Source organism: Triturus cristatus, chromosome 6, assembly GCF_964204655.1.
Source record: "Triturus cristatus chromosome 6, aTriCri1.1, whole genome shotgun sequence".
In the NCBI taxonomy this organism is placed as follows: Eukaryota; Metazoa; Chordata; class Amphibia; order Caudata; family Salamandridae; genus Triturus; species Triturus cristatus.
Window position 1 is genome coordinate 359,550,987 of NC_140589.1, and position 21,437 is coordinate 359,572,423.

A 21,437-nucleotide genomic window follows, 5' to 3' on the forward strand; every position below is an offset into this window, starting at 1 on the left:
ACTTTCTACAAACCTACAGCTAGGAACAGTTTCTTGTCTTATAACAGCTTCCACCCTCGACCACTGAGAGAAAATTTACCCTACAGTCAGTTTTTACGATTGAAACGGAACTGTAGTAAGCTGACAGATTATAAGACCCAAGCAGCAGCTCTAGAACATAAACTAGAACTCAGGAATTACCCCATGAAGACCATCAAAAAATGCCAGAAGAGAGCAAGCAACCAGTGCAGAGAAAGTTTACTTGAATCGATCCAACGAGAAGAACCAGCAGACCTGCTGACATGTGTTACCACTTACTGCACATCTACAAATACTGTTAAGAAAATAATTAATACAAATTGGAGAATTCTAACGTCCAACAATCTGCATTGGCCAAAACCACGCTTTGCCAATAGACGAACACAGAACATTAAGGACATCCTTGTACACACAAGACCTATAGCTACCACAAATGATGGAACCTTAACAACCCTCTGGAACCTCAACCCTGTAGTAGGACACTATCCGTGTGGCTCGTGCTCAGTTTGCAAACTCACAAAGACGAAGAAAACACTACAACTCTTACCTAATCTCACCTGGACGCTACATCACCATACGAACTGTAACACTACACATGTGATTTACATGATTGTATGTCCCTGTGGACTCAAATACATAGGGATGACGTGCCGTAAAGTGAAGATTCGAATCTGCGAACACAGGAGCAATGTAACTTGTAAACGAATTACAACTAAGATGAGTAAACACTACATTGAACAAAACCATGATCCTGACGACCGCAGATGGGTAGTTCTTGAGACCCTACAAACAAAATCGTATAATGCAGAGAAGATTCTTTTTGAGAAAGAGCAACGTTGGATTTATCGCCTCCACACAGACACAGGAGGGATGAACGATAATATTCCGTGGCATACCCTTTCATGAAAATATTGAATCCTGAATCCTGGAACAGAATAACCTTAACCATAGAATAGCTGCCTCAGCTAATTAGTCAAGCATCACACTTGACCAAGGGATCTAGATTGACCAAGTTGGATTATCATAAAGGTTGGCAATATAGCACGATAGACTACTACTTACACTGAGAATCCGCTGTTTCTCCAAATCCCTCTGGCCGACAATTTTCATCTATATTAGCCAGGCCTATAACAAACTAAATTAAGCCACAATTTAAAAATACAAGTTACGAGGAACTTCATTAGTCGACCATTCCCCCGCAATAATAACATTTAATCTTAGCGACATGATTACGTACAATCTCTTATCAGGATGACGACTTTAAACCACCAGCTCAATAATATGGTTCACCAAATTTCTCATTTAACAGTGACCAAGGGACCTAGCTTATCCACATCTAGCCACAACAATATATGTCTGAAGCCATGGTTTACTTAACAATAGATTATACAAATATCTTACTGACATACTCTATCTATTTTATAGTGTAACCACAATTAACTTCTATTCATTTAGATTAACCTCTCAATATTAATGCTATAGTCTAAAGTCTGTTTTCTAACAACAAATATGCCAACCCTTTATGCCAACCAGCTACACCATAGTCCCTTTTCCCTTTTGACCGTGACCGGGAATACAAACGAACCGGGACCGGCCACCGCGTCATTCGGAGCACCATAGCGAGAGGCAGCACAAGTGAATCACGGTGAAACAACTGGTGAGAACTACGAGCAAACAGACTCCTATGCCGCGTTTCAAGTCCCAAGTAAGACACTGTAACGCTTATTTTCCTTCCCAGAATCAACATTCAAAAGCCCGCTGGTGACTCCATGAAGCGTGACAATTAAGCGCTTACAAGGTAAATACTACTGTCAACCCGTATGACTGTTTGCTGAAAACATCCTTGTCCGTGTAGGTTCTATGTCGTTAAAAACACTCAATCTTACTCGAATTATCTGCTCGTTTGACATAGACTGTGCTAACTCGCCAATATCTACAGGCATTAATGCTCTTCATTGATATTGATGGTTTGTTTAAGAGTTGTTTGTTCCAACTAAATAAGTTCTGTGTGTTTTTTTACGACTGGTTTCACAACCAAAAAGCGCGCGAACAAAAGATATTCACCTACTTTTGTGTTCACTCGCTATTATAAGTGGTTACTAAATGCCGATTATCAGAGATACTTTGCACTAAGATATATGTGCTTAATTTAGACAGCGTAACCACCTACATTAGACATGATTCATCAACCTAGAAGCGCGCCTACTTCAATTATCGGACTCTCCATTTTTAAGTGCAGACGATTCGATGACTAATGGTTGACTTTGTTTAATTGGGATATATGCGCACATCAGGGAAATATAACCGCCCACAAGCGGCATTGATACTAGACCATCACAATATACATTGTATATTTTGACATAGCCTTATGCTTACTTCTGTGTTTTTATACCTAATCGCCATGCCTACATAGCTTTTGATGATTAACCCATTCCTAATGCACAATGTTGCGCCACACTCACTCCCACTGTGGATGTTCGAGAAACACTGTTCCAGCAGTCCTCTTTTTGAAACTTTGGAATGTTTAAGTTTTCATGTATTACTGCACCCCCCAACCTTCCTTTTTTCTTTCAGGTACAGATACAACTGATCTGACCAATTAAATTTTGAGTGGTGAGTATACCATTCCATGTAGAACCAAATAGGCTCTACATACTTAACTTCGGTCTGACGAAAGCCCTGAGAATGCATAGAGGGCTGAAACATGTTGACCAAAAAGAAGTGCGTATGATAAGTAACTCATTCTAAACGCACGACACCTTTCTTTTAATTTCCCATTCACTGCCTCCCAATAAATCATTGAGGTTACAAGTGACATAGGGATTTTAACCTAATTTTTTCACCTTATCACGAGCACATATTCACATCTATTTCTGACCACTACTGTCAGTCAACAGAAGGTCTTCCACCAGGCGGAGGTCAGCATTTTACAGAAAAATGACCCAATGATGATGCTGAAACAGTACACAAATGGCGGAGAATGAAAATATACCGCCTTCGACCTGTGTAGATGTATGAGGGTCTTTTTATGACGGATACAACCGACAAGACCTTGGTAACAGAGGACAAGTGGTCCATTCTCCTTGATTTATAATTAACCATTGGAAGCCGGATGGACCAAAGCTTCTTTTTCCCTCCACTTGATTATGACATAATTCACGAGGAAGCCTTTTCAAAAGTAATGGTTTGTGAATTAGTTCAATTCAATTCAATAATTCTTTATTCGGTGGTTAAAAACCATCATAAAAGAGTACACATATATACAATTAAAATAATATTAAATCATTATGCAAGAACATTGACTGAATCTATATACATAAAATAGTTCATTATTCGCAATGAAGCCACCATGAGAGCTTAATCGAAATGATAGATGAGGGATCCTGCGGAATTCACGAGTAATTCTATCCTCTGGTTACCCTTAATATTAGAGAAAATTTCAAGAAACTTATAACCGAACACAATGTTAACGGGTCACTAGCCCTTTGTAGAAAGGTCAGTGCCTCTTTGGCTCGAGTGAACCTGGCCTTTTTTTAAATATCCTTTAAAAATCTACGTCTTGGAATTACATATAGAGGACATAGAAGTACAAAATGAAGGGTATCCTGCGGAGACTTATTGTCGCAGCCGCAGGAGCCCTTCTGCTCAATTGAATGACTAAAACCAGCTGGATCAGCTAACAGAAATGGTAAAAAATTGAGCCTAAAACGTGACATTAAAAACCTTTCTTGGGCATTATACATAACACACAGATACGGTTTCAACCCCTCAGTGGTTTCAAGCCTGCTGTAAACACTCACTGAAGGTTTGACCTCTTCCACTGTACATCTAGCAAGAGATCTTTGGTCCATAAAATTTCTCTTGAGGTTAAACTTATCCTGGGGGGTGATCCCTGAAGGGTTTGAGTACAACTCCTTACAGCCCATATTTTCCAAACTAGTTTTAACATACAAAAGCCATGGTATATTCAGACTTTTATCTCTCCCCAGGCAATCTTTAAGGATCTGCCTACTCAACCCGGCTTCAGGGTTAATCCAGATTTTCAACCAGGCCAGGATTGGTCTAAATTTAATCAGATCCTCTAGGTAAGGTCTTCCTAGTTCTCTATGGACTATGATGGCTGGAGTGCAATTAGGGACTTTCAGTATTGAGCGAAAGATTTTATTTTCCTCCCTTTGCAATAAGTCGAGATTTATGAAACCCCACACTTCTGAGCCGTACATGGCTTTGGGACAGCATGTTGAACCATAAAGGTTCATAGATTGTTCCGGGCACCATCGCCCAACTCTCCTCCCGAAACCTGCTATAGCCCCAGTTGCTGCCACCAATTTGCCACACCTTTCCTGTACCAGGGGGGCAAATTTCAGGGACTCGTCAAAGAGCACACCTAGGTACGAAAAAGATTGCACTCTTTCTAGTGTGTGAGTCCCAATTCTGTATAGGAAGCTAGTCAGTGGTTTGTGACCTGCTGTCATTACATAAGATTTTTTTAGATTGACAGACAGATCTAACGCATCCATAAATGTAACGAACCCGTCAATTAGAGTCGCAAAGCTTTTGGGGGTTCGCGCCAAGAGGACCGCATCATCTGCGTACAGCAGCACCGGGATATTACGCGTTCCCACCCTTGGACAGTCTGTTTTAAGGTTGGTCAGGGACTGTTCTAAGTTGTTAATATATAACGAGAATAAAAAAGGGGCCAGTATGCAGCCTTGCCTCACCCCGCTAGTGCATCTAAAAGACTCGGTCAGCCCCCCTTCCATGTTGTAACGTACTCTGGCAGATGTCTCTCTATGCAATTCCCTCAGGGTACAGATTATACCTGGGTCAATTCCCAGGTAATTCATCATCGCCCAAAGCTTGTTCCTGTTAACATGGTCAAATGCAGCGGCCAAGTCCATAAACCCCAGATAAATGGCTTCGTTACTGGTTTTGGTGTACTTGGCGACCAACATATAGAGGTTCAACAATTGGTCACTAGTGGACCTGCCGGTCCGGAAACCGTACTGAACGTCTGAGATGATGTTATTGTCCTCGGCCCATTCAGTCAGTCGATTCAAGATGACTCTTCCTAGAATTTTTGCTGTGACATCTATCAAGGAGATTGGGCGATAACATTGGGGGTTACTTTCTCATCTTGTAACAAAACATTCGTTTTGAATCTACTGTGTGTGCGTGCACTTGGAAAATCCAGACCTAGGAGTGGTAGCCAGAATGTAACGAATTAAAACAACATTGCAAGGCATAGTTAAAAATGAAGTCATGCCCCACCCAATATTTTCTGCTCTAGGTTGTCCCAGGTGGGCATCCTAGAGCAGGAAATGATTAAAGGTCAAACTAGACCCCTTCATGAGCACCAGTTAATGAATGGAAGGGTCACAGCTGGAACCATGTGAGGTGGCCATAAACAGTGCACCACCAGAGACACCATGAAACTCTGTATGTGGGCAGGATGGACCATGCCAGCCAGCAAACTTCATGTGGAAGGCTAAGAATGGGTGATAGAGTGAATGGCTGTTAAGTGGCATCAGTTCCCTATTGCTTATAATAGCCCATCATTGCAACAAAAACATGCAGTAAAAGGTTGATATTTTAGCTCTTTTTTTGTTATAAAATAGGTAGCTATGAATTTTGCATAGCTTCCCATAGTTTAATGAAAAATACCCACACATGTGAGTTGTCAGATTATGCAGCTTCACACACCCTCACCCAGGCAATTGAGCAGGCATGGGCCTGCTTTTGGTGCTAGATCTGTTTGCCAATTATTCAGATCCAGCATCTAGCTATAAAAACTGTAATTTTTTTAATTTTTAACATTTTGACAATGGCAGTTTTCCATTACCCTGGGTGTCATTTAAGAGTACAGAAGGCCAGATTTCTGGCTTTGGTATGCTCCATATGTCAAGATTGGGACGAGGACTAGGGACCTGGGGGTAATGTCTTATTACTTGCTGGTAATCTTCATAGTCCTGGTCCCGTTGTCCTCATTACGTTCGTGACGCCCATCCCTCCCTCCTGAATGGCTAGCCTTCTTTTTGGTGGCTTGGTAGTGCAGAACGAATGCTGGGTAAGTACTGGCTAAGTACTCCTGGTGGGAGTGTGTGCGGTAGAGGGTCCCAGCATCCCTTTTGTTCTTTTTTCAGTCTTGCAGATGGTTAACACGATATGTCATGAATGGGATGAGGACAATGAGACCAGGAGTAGTGAAGATAACCCGTAAGTAATAAGACATAAACTCACACAAATATTAGTTTTCACCAACTTCCCAAAGCATCAAGGCATTGTAAGATCTACTTCTAGCCAATAGGAGTGGATTTATGCCCAGTAACCACAGCACTATACCTAGGGAATTTTAGGTTGGAATAAATCAATTTACGACAGTAACTTCACATTTTATGTATCCCACACTTGCATACACACTCGTCAGTCATTCAATATGCACATGTAAATTGAACTTAGGTGTCTAAATATGATGGCAAATTGAGCTTTAAAAGTTAAGAGCTGGATAAGCCATCCAAGGGTGATGTGGGAAGGTCAAAGATAAGCGTGTTATCCAGGTTCCTTAGTACTAAGTAATGAAGCATCTTGGTTGATTCACAAGTTAAATCAAAGTTACCTGCTATGATACACCTCACCACATTATAACCTCATGATAGATATTCACAGAAGGGTCCATTCTGTTGAGCACCTGCTGAAACTACAGAGCTTACATGCCATTATAGCCGCTCATGACCATTATAGCAGTGCTCTTGATTTATATTCCTAGCCCTACAGAGCACCATTCAATACAAGCAGGCCACTTTATTGCTTGCTTCACCATTAAGTCAAGTTCCCTGGTGAAGCCTGTTGTTATCTTTAGGACCCCTTATCTTCCAGCAGGAAAGAACTTTGGAAACCAAATTCAAAGGCAAGGTATTATTATGGTTGCCCCTATGCAAATGAGGAAATTGAGAATAGAACCTGGTGTATCGGCTGTGTGAAGATATTTGTCAAGGAACATGATTTTAGTCAGCGAGACTTGCATCCATCCATATATACTAGTCCTCCTACACAGTAAGTAGTTGTAGCTGAAATACACCTGTGCACCACTGGTGCACTATTTCCAGAGAGCCTCATCTCAATTATTTTCATTTGACTTGCAATTTTACAAGGCTCTCTCATTTCCGATGAATGTCATTCCTGTCTTGTTCGTTGGAGCTCCTGAGTCTGGTGGATACTTTGGGCCAGAATTACAAAAGGAGTGTGTTGCCCTTGAATCACGCATTGTGATATAAGAGCAACACAATTCTTAAATTCGATTTACTAAGCCACACAGTGCCACCTTGCGTGGCCCTACATGGCTTGGTAATTCCAGAGTGACGCAAGGCAACACAATTTGCTGGCTTGCATTACTCTGCTCTGGGATGCCATTACATGGGTGAGAGCTGGGTGTTCCCATGCATCTGTAAATGCTTTGTGGTGCATTCTCAGATTTAATAAGAGTACTAAACATGGGAATGCATCAAAAGTGTATGCCTTCCTGATGGGGTGCAACAAGGAATAATGTATTTTTTTTCTCCAAGTGTGCTGCACTCTGCAGGACACTTAGAAAGAGGAAAAAGCCTCTATAGATGGTTTGTTTTTGTGCAGGAAGGTGTCCCTTCCTAAAAAAAAGCAATCCTGGCTACCATGCAGACTCCCTCCCAACATGATGAAAAAGTGCCTGCATGGGAGCTAGGCAGCACATAGTGCGCAAGCACAGTGAGAGAGCAGGGAGGCACCATATGTCAGTAGCTATGGCACATTCCTGTCCTCTCCATTTGATGCAGTGCTGCCAGTTGTCTTGCTGTGTTGCGCTACTTGAAATGTTAGTATATCTGATGTGCAATGTTTTTTAATTTGTTCTGGTTTCATAAAGCTAATAAATCAAAGGGCCACATGTACAAAGTATTTTTGCCGTTGAAAATAGTCAACCAGGCTGTTTCCAACTACAAAAATGCTTTTACATATGAACAAAACACAAATTGCGAGTCGGTAACACATTACCAAATCACAATTTGAATTTGCGATTCAGTATTTGGAAGCGATGTATTTAGGGCGTCCTTTTCAAACACCAAATCTGAATGGGATGTATGACATTTTTGTGACTGAAATATGGTAGCAAAACATTCATATTTTACTGACTCCTCGAAGGAGGAGGTAACCATTTTCGCAAATGGGAGGGGGTCCCCAGGTGCCCCTTCCCCTTTGAGAATGGAAATCAAATATTTTTAATAGCAGGCAGTGGTAGCATGGACTACTGCCTATTCTTAAAAAATTAAGCTGCAAAGTTTCATTTTCTTTGTCTTTTAAACACATCCCATTTTCCTCCAGTGAAAACGGGATGCAACAAAAAAAAAAGATTGCTTTATTAAACAACAATCACAGACATGGTGGTCTGCTAACCTCAGCATGCCTCTATTCCTATGATGGCTGCGATTCCTAATGGATCGCAAATTGCGACCTTCCTCATTAATATGCATGAGGTAGGTCTATTTGCAAGCCACTAGGAACTGCTATTGAAACAAAATTTGATTGTGAGAGAATCGCAATTAGGGAATCAGTATTCCCAATGTTAGCACATCTGGTCTTAAGTTATTTACTTCTTTTCTTATCCATTGGAAATCTTGGTCCCTGATTTAGGGCAGATATGTTTACAATTGCTATACTTTACTCCCTCAGTCGTACTGGCTAACTGGACCAATATGTTTGGCAGTTGCCTTAAAACATATCCCTACTATTAGCTTTTCTGCTGAGTGTCTGTCCTGGAGCTCTTGATTATTTTAGATTCATGCTGCAGGTGCAGGTGCATAACTCAGCGACACACTACGGTATCTACGGAATTCAGTATTGTTTCCTTCTTGTAGTAATTGACAGACCCCTCTTCTATAGTCAGCATCACAGAATAATGATTATACTCTTTTGCAATGCAAGCCCCATAAAAGTATCACCATCTCATTGTTTTCTATTAGGGCCATGACTGCGGTGTTAAGCATGAGATGCTTGAGAGGCACTATCCCCCACATGCATGGTTTGAATACAGGTTGCTACTCTACCACATGAATTACTCTGTCCCTATTGATAAAGAAGCAATTATTATTGTGTTTTGTAGTCAGTATTGTCTTTCTGCCCATATTCAGTCAGCCTTCTGAAGCCAACCCTAGAGTGAATGTCACCATTATTATTGCCACCACCAGAACAATACAAATACTGTTCATGAATGTGAATTATGCAGCAATATAGGGGCATTTATACCACTAAAAAAAAAAAATTATTTTCTCCTTTACTTTTCAGTCGCTTTACTTTTCCCAAAAAGTATGTGTTTGTGCTTCTCTTCCTTGACTAAATTCAACTCCATTTATATATTTATTTAAGAAGACTATGCTTAAATCTATTATACTCCGCAAATGTCTTTGCATCCTGTGTACATTTGTGTGCAATTGGCCCAGGTAATTGCAAGTTAATTGGATTAAAGTGTCCAAAACGTAACCTCCCAAAAACCCTAATTAACATTATAGGTGGACTTGAGAAGGAATTTTGCTTGATTCCAGTGGTGGATATTGGATGCTTACAAAACTTAATTTCTGTGTTAAATCATGATTCTCTTCTCATTCTCTCTGCAGTAGATAACAGATAAGTGCATTTAATTTTAGACAAAAACACTAACTCAAGATGATGTCATTGTCACAATAGTCATTAGGTGAGTTTCAATATTGTAGTCATGTACAATATACTTATGTGGCGAATTGTTTGATGATTTGGAAGAACAGTGGGCACTTCTATCTAGTGTCCATGTGTTTTACTCACCGTTCTATTCGGCTGCATTGTATGTTTCCCTTTTGTCACGCACATAAAAACGATGCGCCAAATCTTGGAAGGCATGACTACATAACAAATATTTTCATACTCCTGTGCACCCAGTGATCTTTTCTGCTTTTTCTTCTCACATTTCTACTTCCTTGGCTGTTTACTTCAATGGAAGGGAACTTGGGGTAAGTGAGGACAATGACGTGGCTCTTTGTATATTCAAACGGCATTGGATACTCACTGGTGCCATTGTTTGCATATTACACAGATTCAGACTGGGTGTTTATATGAGAACGTTCGAGAGTAAATAAAAGCCCATACGTCCAAACTTTTGGTGCTTGATTCTTTTGTGCTAATTTTATTCTTCACTGTGCACAAAGAGAAGAGTGACATTTTGGAATGCTCAGAAATGCACCACATTCCAGTCTTATGTTGACGGGCATGTACATACAATATGGTGATTGCTAAGCAAACATGTGAATATTCCACTTTGTGCGAATGCATCACGTTCCTCTCTGTCTTTGCTGTGCTTCCCTTAACTTCAATGCATCCATCACTTTTACAGCCTGGTCCAACTTCAGGAAGCTGATATATTTGGCATAGAGATGAAGCACTGCTAACACAGGTCCAAACCATACTTTCAAACCAGTCCGCACCTGTCCGAAGCATTGATCTAGCAGGTCATAGCACTCTTCTAGTTGCTTTAGTCGAAGACAACATCAAGATTTACTTCATGCCTCAAATCTCAGGTACCTCAGTGTAATCAAACTACCTCTCTTAGCCATAACTAATATATTCCCGCTTAGTTGGAAAGGTGCAGTAATCAAACCGATCTATAAAAAAAAGGGGAGATGAATGTACCTGGTAACTATAGTTTGATATTCTTACTTGATGTGGGTTCAACATTGTGTTCAAAGGTCATCCTTATCTCTTTAAAGAACTGGATTTATTGTAATGAAATAATGCCAATGGAACAAGGGGGTTTTAAAAGCGGCCACTCAACAATAGATCATTGGTTTAGTTTGTGGGCCCTGGGTCAAAGGGCAATCGAATCCACAGGGAGCCTATTCTGTTGTTTTGTTGATTTTAGTTCGGCTTTTGATTTGGTAGATCGCAGTTTACTTTGGTCTAAACTGTGACAAACCGCTGTGTTTATTGGCAATCTTGCAGGAACTTCACTCCCAAAATTGGACCCAGGTGGAGCTTGACATGGATGGGTCCCTCTCAGAAAGGATACCTCTAGGTCTCGGGTTCAGACAAGGTTGTGTTTTTGCCCCTCACAGTTTTCCTTGTTTCTTGCAGATCTTCCAGGGATGCTGGTTGCTACACAGTCATTCGAGCCGAAAATGAGGGGTTGACATGTGCCTTGCCTGCTTTATGCAGATGACCTGGCGATTCTTGACCTGACCCAAATTTTCCTACAGAGTAAACTGAATAAACTTAACAGCTACTGTAAGGCAAATAAGTTACAGGTGAATATGAGTAAAACAAGAATAACCCCTTTTGAGGAAAAAAAGAAGAAAAAAACTTTAAGTGGGCTCTGGGAAATAAGATAGTGGTGGTGGTGACTTCATTTAAACACTTAGGTGTAATGTTTACAAAAAAGCTGAGCTGGACCCTACATAAAGAATTGGCTGAGACCTGGGCAGCCAAAACTGTAGGGAACCTAGTCCACTTTAGAAATACTTTTGGTGGTCCTGCCTGGTCTCCCCTCCTAACAGCATATAGTGCAATGGTTCCCACTCAATGTCTTTATGGGGCCAAGGTATTGTCCTTAAGTATGGCAGGAAGTTGGGAGAGATACGAGAATAAGTGCTTGAAAAAATTGTTTGATCTCCCCAAATCTGCGATGGCCCCGGCAATAAGACTTGAAGGGGATTTCCAGGCCTGGAATTTCTTGGCTCATAGAACAACCCTAAGATTCTGGGATAAACTCTGGTCCTCAGAGGTGCAGAAGGTATCAGTTCTCTCTGCTACTGAAATAGGGAGACGTGAGCTAAGGTGGGAAGTGCATGTCAGGAAGAGATTAAGCATTGCTGGGGCCTTAAATATTGAAAACGTTAAGGAGACCGAGGCTTCACTCCTCTCGAAGGCTGAGGTATACATGGCCAGCATAAGGGAGTCTAGTTTGGCTGACATGATGCATGTAGAGAAGAAATCCTTTGCAAGTTATATGTTAGATTCATGGGAAAATCGAAGAGTGCTTCCCTATATAGCTGCTTTCCCTGACACCAATACCGTCACTTCTCCTAAAATTCTGGGTGGCGTTGAATGTACAGTATCTGAGGGAGGAGAAATGTAAAACTTTTTGGGATATGGAGACTAAGTGTACATGTAGACTGAAATTTCACAATTTTAATGTGCATTTTATAATTGATTGTGGTAATTTTTATAGGCCTCGTCATTCCATTTTTAGAATGCTTTATATAAAGTATTGTATAAAACATCGCAATAATCCACTTGCACTTTTGTTGAATTTGGTCTTTTTAGATGTCGCTTTTGCCTTGGCAAGATTTTTTTAAATATGTTTAGGCGAGAGAAATGAAGGAACCCTGCGGGAATAAGTGTTTTTATGGATGTGCACTAAAATATTGTAACCCGGCCTAGGGCAGGACAGAAAAATGAAACCATATTAGAAAATTGCTAATTTTAATGTTGATGTAAATTTAAATTGTCATGTATTTATGTTTTAAGGACTTGAGTCTAATCATTAATAAAATAAGTAACTTGGGTGTTGGTGCAATAATAACAAACAAGCATTTGCAATGCAATAAGCCTCGCATTTGCAAGAGTTTAAGCTATTGTCATTGTAAATGACAATGCCTTTTATTTATCTGTTTTGATAATTAACACATAAATTAAGGCATTGTCATTTACAATGTCAATAGCTCAAACTCTTGTAAATGCGAGACCTATTATATTTCAAAGAAGCTGCCACCATTTTCCCGGGCTGCTTGGAAAGTGAAAGCATGCATGGAGCGCTGAATGTTGCAGGAAAGCAGGTCGTGTATGCAGTAGATGAAACTCAAAGAAAATAGGGCTTACAGACTAAATAAGACGTACCGTTTAACAACCGAAGTAAAAGGGCCAGTCCTCAAATGAAGACAAGGCGGTACTAAGGAGGGACTAACAAGCCTATGAACGAATCAGAATCCAGGAATTAGGAAGGACAATGACATAAGTCAATTGCACATATGGGCGGAGCTTCACGTCCATTCTCTACTACAGCATGCCTCACAGAGATGCAATGCACCTCTCGGGCTCAACCTAAAAATGACCATCCTACACCTACCTCAGCATGGTCACACCACGTTTGGTCAACTACAACACAGACTATTGGTATCTTACTTAAATAAAATTCGCTGGACTGTTACAAGAGTTCATGTGTATTGATCAGTAAGAGAGCTTACTGATGACAACTGATTTTCAATAAAGTAGCAGTAATGTAAAAATATTATGTGCATGCTTTGTGACAGGTATGCGACATAGAACCAATTTTTGTGGACGACTGAGGCAGGTATATTAAACGTTTTCACAAATTAACATGTTTTGTAGCAACTATGTATAGAATTCGAAGAACAAAAGGCATCTAGGGATGCCGGACAGACAAAGGACATATCTAGGAGGAGGGAAGCAAATATGACTATATTTATCTTCTAAATCCTGATCAACTTCATCTAATTCAAGTGAGGGATTCAAAGAGATATCAAACCCTTTAAAAGTCACTAAGAATGCTTAGTGTTACAGTTTGTGGTGATCAGTCCTTGCCTGTGCAATCCCTAAATTAATCAATACACTATCTTTCGGAGTTCAATCCATACACTACATATATTCTGACCTAACCTCACACCAGTGCATACACAGCCAGTGTCCTCACTCTTTCAGATTCTGTTTTCATCTCACATCAGGAAAAGGCCATTGTCAATCTACATTTTAGCACTGCTTTAGAGTGGCTCACTGCCTCAATGAATCACCATGGTATTCATGGCACTAATGTCCCTGTACCAAAACGTTGAATAGGCAGCCCAGTGCACTAAATCATCTTGACCTCTCATAGGCAGGAAACAAAATACATACTAGCCCTACCTTGAAACCACTCCACCTGCTCCTTATCCTGCTTCGAAGCAATGACAATACTACTCACAGTAACACTCCAAGCTACATAACCAATCTGTTACTCCATTATTTGTGCCACAGTCCCTCCTGTCACCACTGAGCAGAAAGTGCAACCTCCCGAAACTCCTAGGAAGATCTGAAAGCTATGGTGGAAGATATTAAAAGGTGTGCAGAACTTACACATTAGGCCACCCAGTGCTGAAGTACAGTGGGATCCAGAGGGTTTCCAGGTAAGGACCAATATGCATTATCCTGTTTGTTTTCTGATAGAGTACACTAACGTGCGGGACACAGCAGCAGCGCCACCAAACATTCAGTGTAGATGTCTCTCTACCTTGCTTGGTTGAGGTAAATGCCTCCCTTAATGAACTGTCAATTCCTTTTGTACCATGTGCTGACCAAAAAGTAAAGCACAAGAAGAAATAAGAGGACCCAAAGGATAAGAAGCAGGAGAACCAGGAGGAGAACTGGTAAAAGGAAGAGATCAATGTGTTTGTAGGCTACATATATAAGGACATGACCCAGGTTACAGATGGCACACCGTTAAAAAATTCTTACTCTCCACTATTCTTACTTTACAATCCTTTTAAGCGACCCCCCCCTTTTCAGTCTAGCTAAAATAGTGCATAATCTCCTCAACCTTCTTAAAATGCAGTATGCATGTAACCAGGGCTTTAAGTGGGATGAACAAACTTGGGGGTCTCTCAAAGGGGCGTGACCAATGTAATTTAGCACGTGGCTTAAAAACACTTAACCTAAAAATCTCTGCACAGCATAGCGTGCCTCCCTCTAGTATATTGCTGCTTCTGTCAATGAATCCAGATATATAATAAAACAAGTAATATTACACCTGCAACAAATCTGGACCATCTGTTTTGTCAATGGTTAATTGCATAAGATAAATCCACAACAACTTCATTGTATATAATATTGAAAATGTCTCAGTTCTTGAGATTGTGGGATAGTAGCTAGAGCTGCCAACTTTGGTGCTGTGGAAACCGTTTCGAGTGTTGGCTCAGTATCCGGTGTTTCAAAAAATGAATATGCCCTTGTGTAATGAAACTGGTGCTCATGTAAAGCGCTCCAGTGCTTTAAAAAAGTTCTGACATGATGAGACTGAAAGAACTATAATGAGCAGTGAAGAGTGGAACTGCTGCAGAGTTATCATTTTTTTCCACACTAAGGGGGGGAGGGGAACAATGAAGAGCCAAATAAGGAACCGTCTCAGCACCTGCTTTGTAAGCTGCCGGTGCTGAACATGGACAGGACGCGGCCCACTTAAAGCCCTGCATGTAAACCAATTTACTAAACCCAGAACGGTCCATGATTACATTTTTTTTACTAGTTGTGATTGTCGAGTACACAATTTGTCAAAACATAATGTAAATGCAGACTGGCTAGCTCTGTTCCTCATGGTACTCCCACCATGAATCCAACCTCCTTTCTGTGGAACCCAGTTTATCAGTTTCTCAAGACAAACATTTCCATTTCTATCACTAATAACACAGGACAATATTTAGGCTTTTGTAACCAGCAGAACTCCAGTTCACAATCTTTGCACTGATAATATAGAACAAGAAGTCGCCTGACAAAAGTGATCCCCAAAATGCCACTTCCTTGGAAGGTGAATTAAGGCAAAATTTCTGAAGGGTAGTGGTGCTCATGCTTCTCTAGGCTTACAATTTCAATCATGTTGTTAAGGGAGGGGCTTCATGATGCGCACCTCTCCACACTCAGCAACGATATATGGTATGTTCAGGAACACCTCAAGGCACAGACCTCGTAAGTAAGGCATACGAAAGCTACTCAGCAATTGTGTGCATGACGTGCTGGGGTATTGAAGAGCTTCTACCTAGCCATGGAGGGGATAATGCTGAGACCATGCGAATTATACTATTTTGCGCATGGGGCATTATACGTTTACGGCATCTTGCATTGATGGAAGGGAATCGCTGCACTCCTTTGAACCACTCCTCATCTGGACCTACCGGCGGCTGCTGCTCCGGCTCCATTGTTGGGTGCAGGTTTGGCAGTCGGTACATACAGGTGGGCAGTTCCTCCTGCTGCTCCTCACAGTATGGCTTCACCTTGTACATTGCTGATTCACAGCACCTGCAGTGTACAAAGTACTACACACCAGCTGCTTGCACCAGCCACGCCACGCCACACAAGCACACATTTGGGGGAAAGGGAGGGGCAGCTACCAATCAGTAGTTTTTTGGAGCTCAGTGGCCTATGAGAAAGAGCAGAGCGTGCGTTCCAAGCCTCACGTTCGAGTTCTTTTGTGATGAAACGAAACTGAAAAATATCATATTAAAATATACTCATAGGACAAACAAATCAAGGTATGAGCTTAATTGTCAATACAGCAGTTCGCTATTGAAACACCACTGCAGATCTCGTGAATTAGGACATGGCACAGAGGCCAGAGCTGTTGACTCGGGAGCTGGGGATCCTGGTTCGAGTCTCGGTGGCCCCAGGTGTACTAGAGTGCGTGCTAGCCTGCAATGACTCAAGTAAGTTCCTCATTGTGCCCCAGGGGCATTAGGTCATGCGTGCTTTTCTGGAGCACGTTAAACAATGAAAGGTACGGTTCGAAGGAACTCCATTGCGGAAACAAGCAGCATTAAGAGCACTTGCAGTGTTTTTGTTCATCACATATAATTAAAGCGCTCTAAAGAGGCAAACTACTCAGTAAACCAAGCGAAATGGTTAGTTTGTCAGTAATTGATTAACTAATTGCGTTAATCTTGTAACACAACAAACGTGTAAAAGTGCAGTTGTTCTTTACATAGAAACCCACGTGCATCACGAAGGGAAGCAGCGATTCACCTCCCACTATAACAAAATACCCGGGCAAACAACCATATTCTTTGGAGGGGTCAGGGTTTCTCTTTGGAAGAGGTGCAAAGGGACGCTCTGCATCACATAACTGAAAAAACAAGCCCAATCTCCCTTAAAACAAAGCCCAAATCTACCCATTATCCTACTTAAAAAAAGCCCAACTGCCGTTAAACATAGAAAAGTGCTAAAAAGCTCAAAAAACTCACACACAAAGAAACTGGCCTGGGAACAGCACTAACACAACTGTGGCATTAAGAGAAGGTGGGAGGGAGGAATGCTAGAGTAAAATCTAAACAGCTATGGCACCAAAGCTGAACACAGGCAGATGGTAATAGAGCAGGAAACTAAAAATAAAATAGTTCCCCAAAAAATAGATAAAGGAGCATAGTGTAATGAGATAGTACTTAGTCCCTGCTGCATGGGAGGAACTGAAAAGATAAACGAGGGACAAAGAGGCGGGACCGACCACCAGCAAGCAAGGATTTTTAAAGGACAGTGAAACAAACAAATCAATAACAGGGTTGTGGCTTTAAAAATGAGAACAACAAACAAGCATTTGCAATGCAATAGGTCTCGCATTTGCGAAATTTTGAGCTATTGGTATTGTAAATGGCAATGCCTTTTATTTATGTGTTTTGAAAACCTGCAAGGAACGACTATAAGTACAAAGTGCACATAAATAAAAGGTATCGTATTTTACAATGCCAATAGGATAACGTTTCTAAAATGCGAGACCTTCTGCATTGCAAATGCTTGTTTGGTTATGCTATAACTTAAAATAAAAAATAAGGGCACTTCTATAAACGGCTCCTTTTCAAGTATTAAAAAGCACTGGCGACAACTTAAGCTTTGAAATAAAATTTCACACAGAGGCTGAAATGTGTGCAGCAGATGTTGGGGAGCTGTGGACAGAAGTAGGAGTGAAGAGCTGGAGTAGCTGAAGCTAGCAGGGAGAGGCCAGGATGTTCGAATGAGACCCCGAGGGGTGACACACCTCACCTTTTATAAACTCTGAAGGTCTGATTAGCTGAATACATTTTGCCCTGCTGCCGGGGGAGCGTTCCCTATCATCATTGGGGCAGGGCCTAGAAGTCAGGCCAAGCACTGGACCCCAGGAGCTGGCCTGCCCACTAGGGGCTGTAGAGAATAATGTGGATTTTATATCCCACCCAAAGATCCCTTCCTTCTGTTTCTAATACTGCTTGGACCTAACATCTATAGCGCCTATGACTTTGACAAGCAGCCTCCAGGTGATAACATTCTCACTTTAGGAGCATTTTCTATATAAAAGGATCAGCACACGAATAAACCACGAGAGGGTGTGTTAAAGGAAAATGTGTATCTCCGACTCTGAACAACTTCATTCAACCCCAACGCACCTATTACAATATCTATGAACAAGCACCGCCAGTGGGCGTCGGGGCGCTGCAAAAATCACATGAAACATGCTGACGAGTAAGATATACTAAACGCAGTTTTTTAACAATTATCCTTTAAATCTAAAGTGGTCAAATGAGTGACCATAGACCTTTCATTCGATCAGTTGTTACTACACTTGAAGCCGGAAAGGTGGGGGGGTTGTAGTGCCATTCTTTTAAGCGCAATTTACAGTCCTGATCTGCCAAATTTAGCGCAGTCTGTAAAGTGCCAAAACCCGTTCAACAGCTGTCCATAGTCCCACTCAAAGAGAAGCCTGGCTAAAACAGTAAAAATACTTCCGCTACTTAATTAGAAGTTTGTAACCATAACAAGGTACGAGACATTTTTATTTTCTAAAGATACCCTTTCTAACAAACTGCGTGACACTGCCTGGTGTTCGCTGCTGGTACAAACGTCCTCCTCCCAGTCCCCATGTTCCGGCCCCACTACTGGACTCTCCCAGGCTGGGGCTCCGCCTCCATGGAATTCTTTTGTGAGGGGAGGGCTAGGAATTAGGAATGCTCAGCTTGTTGGGTTTAAAGGCCCTGGGCAGGGGGGGGATGGGCATGCAGCCTTCAAATACCAAGCAGTGGGGAAGGAAGAGGCAGCCGAGAAAAGGAGCAAATGACAGCTGAGCGCGAGTGCTGCTCGAGTGTTGTTAAAAGGTGCGTTCCTCACTGAGTACCTTGGTGCCTCACCCTAAAGACATGCACCCAGGCAGACTTCGGCACTACGGTGGGTCGCACGCATACATATGTGTGCATTTGTAGTGGCTTATTTAAATAACAGAACGAAAGTAAAGCACCTGAAATGTGAGTAGGAATAACATGGTTACTTTAACACACTCCCAACCGGGCCATCAGAGCAAGAATAAGACACTGATACATGCAAAGACAAAACGCGGCATGCCGCGTTAATATGCATAACCAAACAAAAGTGGGCAGCCACCATATTCTTGCAAGGACGGGGTGGAGGTGGGGTAATAATGAGGCCAGCATTGTAGTGTGTCCGGAGCCCTCCGGGGCCGTGTGGACTGCTTAAGTAAAGCATGCGAAATGCAAGCAGGAACAACATGGTTAACTTAACACTCTCCGACTGGGCCAGCAGTGCAAGAATCCGATGCTGATACATGTAAACATAAAATGCGGCGTGCCGCGCGATATGCAGAACAAAACAAAAGTGGGCAACTGCCATATTCATACAAGGACAGGGTAGGGGGTTGGGCGATAATGAGCTAAGAATTGTAGCGTGTCTGAAGCCCTCAGTGGCCGTGCGGACTGCTGTGTTAAAAAGATTAAGTAAAGCACGTGAAATGTAAACAGTGGGGAAGGAAGAGGCAGCCGAGAAAAGGAGCAAATGGCAGCTGTGCGAGAGTGCTGCTCGAGTGTAGTCCGTTCACAATTAAAACATGCAAGGACAGGGTAGGGGGTTGGGCGATAATGAGCTAAGAATTGTAGCGTGTCTGAAACCCTCAGTGGCCGCGCGGACTGCTGTGTTAAAAAGATTAAGTAAAGCACGTGAAATGTAAGCAGTGGGGAAGGAAGAGACAGCCGAGAAAAGGAGCAAATGGCAGCTGAGCACGAGTGCTGCTCGAGTGTAGTCTGTTCACAATTAAAACAAGCGACCGCCATTGTCCTGGCAGCACACGTAATCCTGCCTGCAGTAGGAAACAAGGAAGTAGTCCCTACATAAATACATAACACCGAGCAGCGGAACCAAACTGTAGTTGGTCGGTGCTGCTTCCTGCCAAATGGGAGCAAAACAGAAGTGCCACGTCAAATCGCAAGCCAACGATAAGCCCGCTAACAAAATTAATGCCAGAGTTAACGAACGGCAAGTGGCAGAAGAAATTACCGGCAATAGGCGGAGTTTCACACACAACATCCAGATTACTTGATGCCTCATAGAGGCAGCGCTTGCGCTGCCTATGAGAGACCTAGGAAACTACCTCTCTGTTCTTGTTTACTCTCAACATGATTTTGATCAGTACTGTGCTCTAGTTTCCCTTCTTAAAATGTTCTAATAAGATTCTTAATGTAGTGCCTCAGACCCATCATCATTGACCATGTACAGTGCTTTGCTGCCTTTTGACTAGAGTACAAATGTACTTTGGCTGAAGCAAACATCCTCAAAAAAAGATGTGCTCACAACACTATCCCTCCAACCACTCTGTCTTCTTTATCCTCTCACATCGCGCAATAACCACTCCACGCTGTTAGTTACCGTGAAAGGCCATGTATTAGTACAGGGTTGATAACCAAATATAAAACACAACATCAACAACCCTTAACAATCCCCAACCTCATGTCTTTCATCTCTCCATTCACTCCCACACTCCAATTACTCACTCCCAAATCACCCAGTGACCTCTTCACGTATACCATTCGCTTCCTCACTTCTCTTTCAACCTCCTCCAGCATCTCCAGCCATCGCACTCCTGCATGCCGCACCCCCACCTTGCACCTGTATTCCCCCTCCCCAGAAGGGTGAGTATGCCCGTCATGGACTTCCCCCCTCCCAAGTACCGCCAACATCCCACTTCAACCCGTCCTAAACTGGCACGCTTTATTCAAACCCAAACCCTTTCCCACTCCTAAAACAAGCAGGGTGGGAGGGTGGTCAAAACATTCCCTAACCCTTCCCTAACGGCGCTGGGGCCAAGAAGAGGAAGAGCGTCCTCTCCTGCCCCCTTTTAAAACCTTACCTAAAACCCCACCCCCTAAACTAACTAAACCCTGTCCTGTGTCTTGCGCGAATACCCCAGGGGAAGGCTGGCCTGTCGACCTCACTTCCCCTGGGGGCTGCATCGCGCAATAACCACTCCACGCTGTTAGTTAGCGTAAACGGCCATTTATTAGGACAGGGTTGACAACCAAATATAAAACACAACATCAATAAACGTTAACAATGCCCATCTTCATGTCTTTCATCCCTCCATTCACTCCCACACTCCAATTACTCACTCCCAAATCACCCAGCGACCTCTTCACTTATACCATTCGCTTCCTCACTTCTCTTTGAACCTCCTCCAGCATCTCCAGCCATCGCACTCATGCATGCCGCACCCCCACTTTGCACCTGTATCCCCCTACCGGGAAGGGTGAGTATGCCCATCAGGGACTCCCCCGCCTCTCAAGTGCCGCCAACCAGGAAACCCCCCGGAGGGCAGTTACCTGAGGTTCTGTAGCGATCCGAACCCGTGAAATCGGTATCGT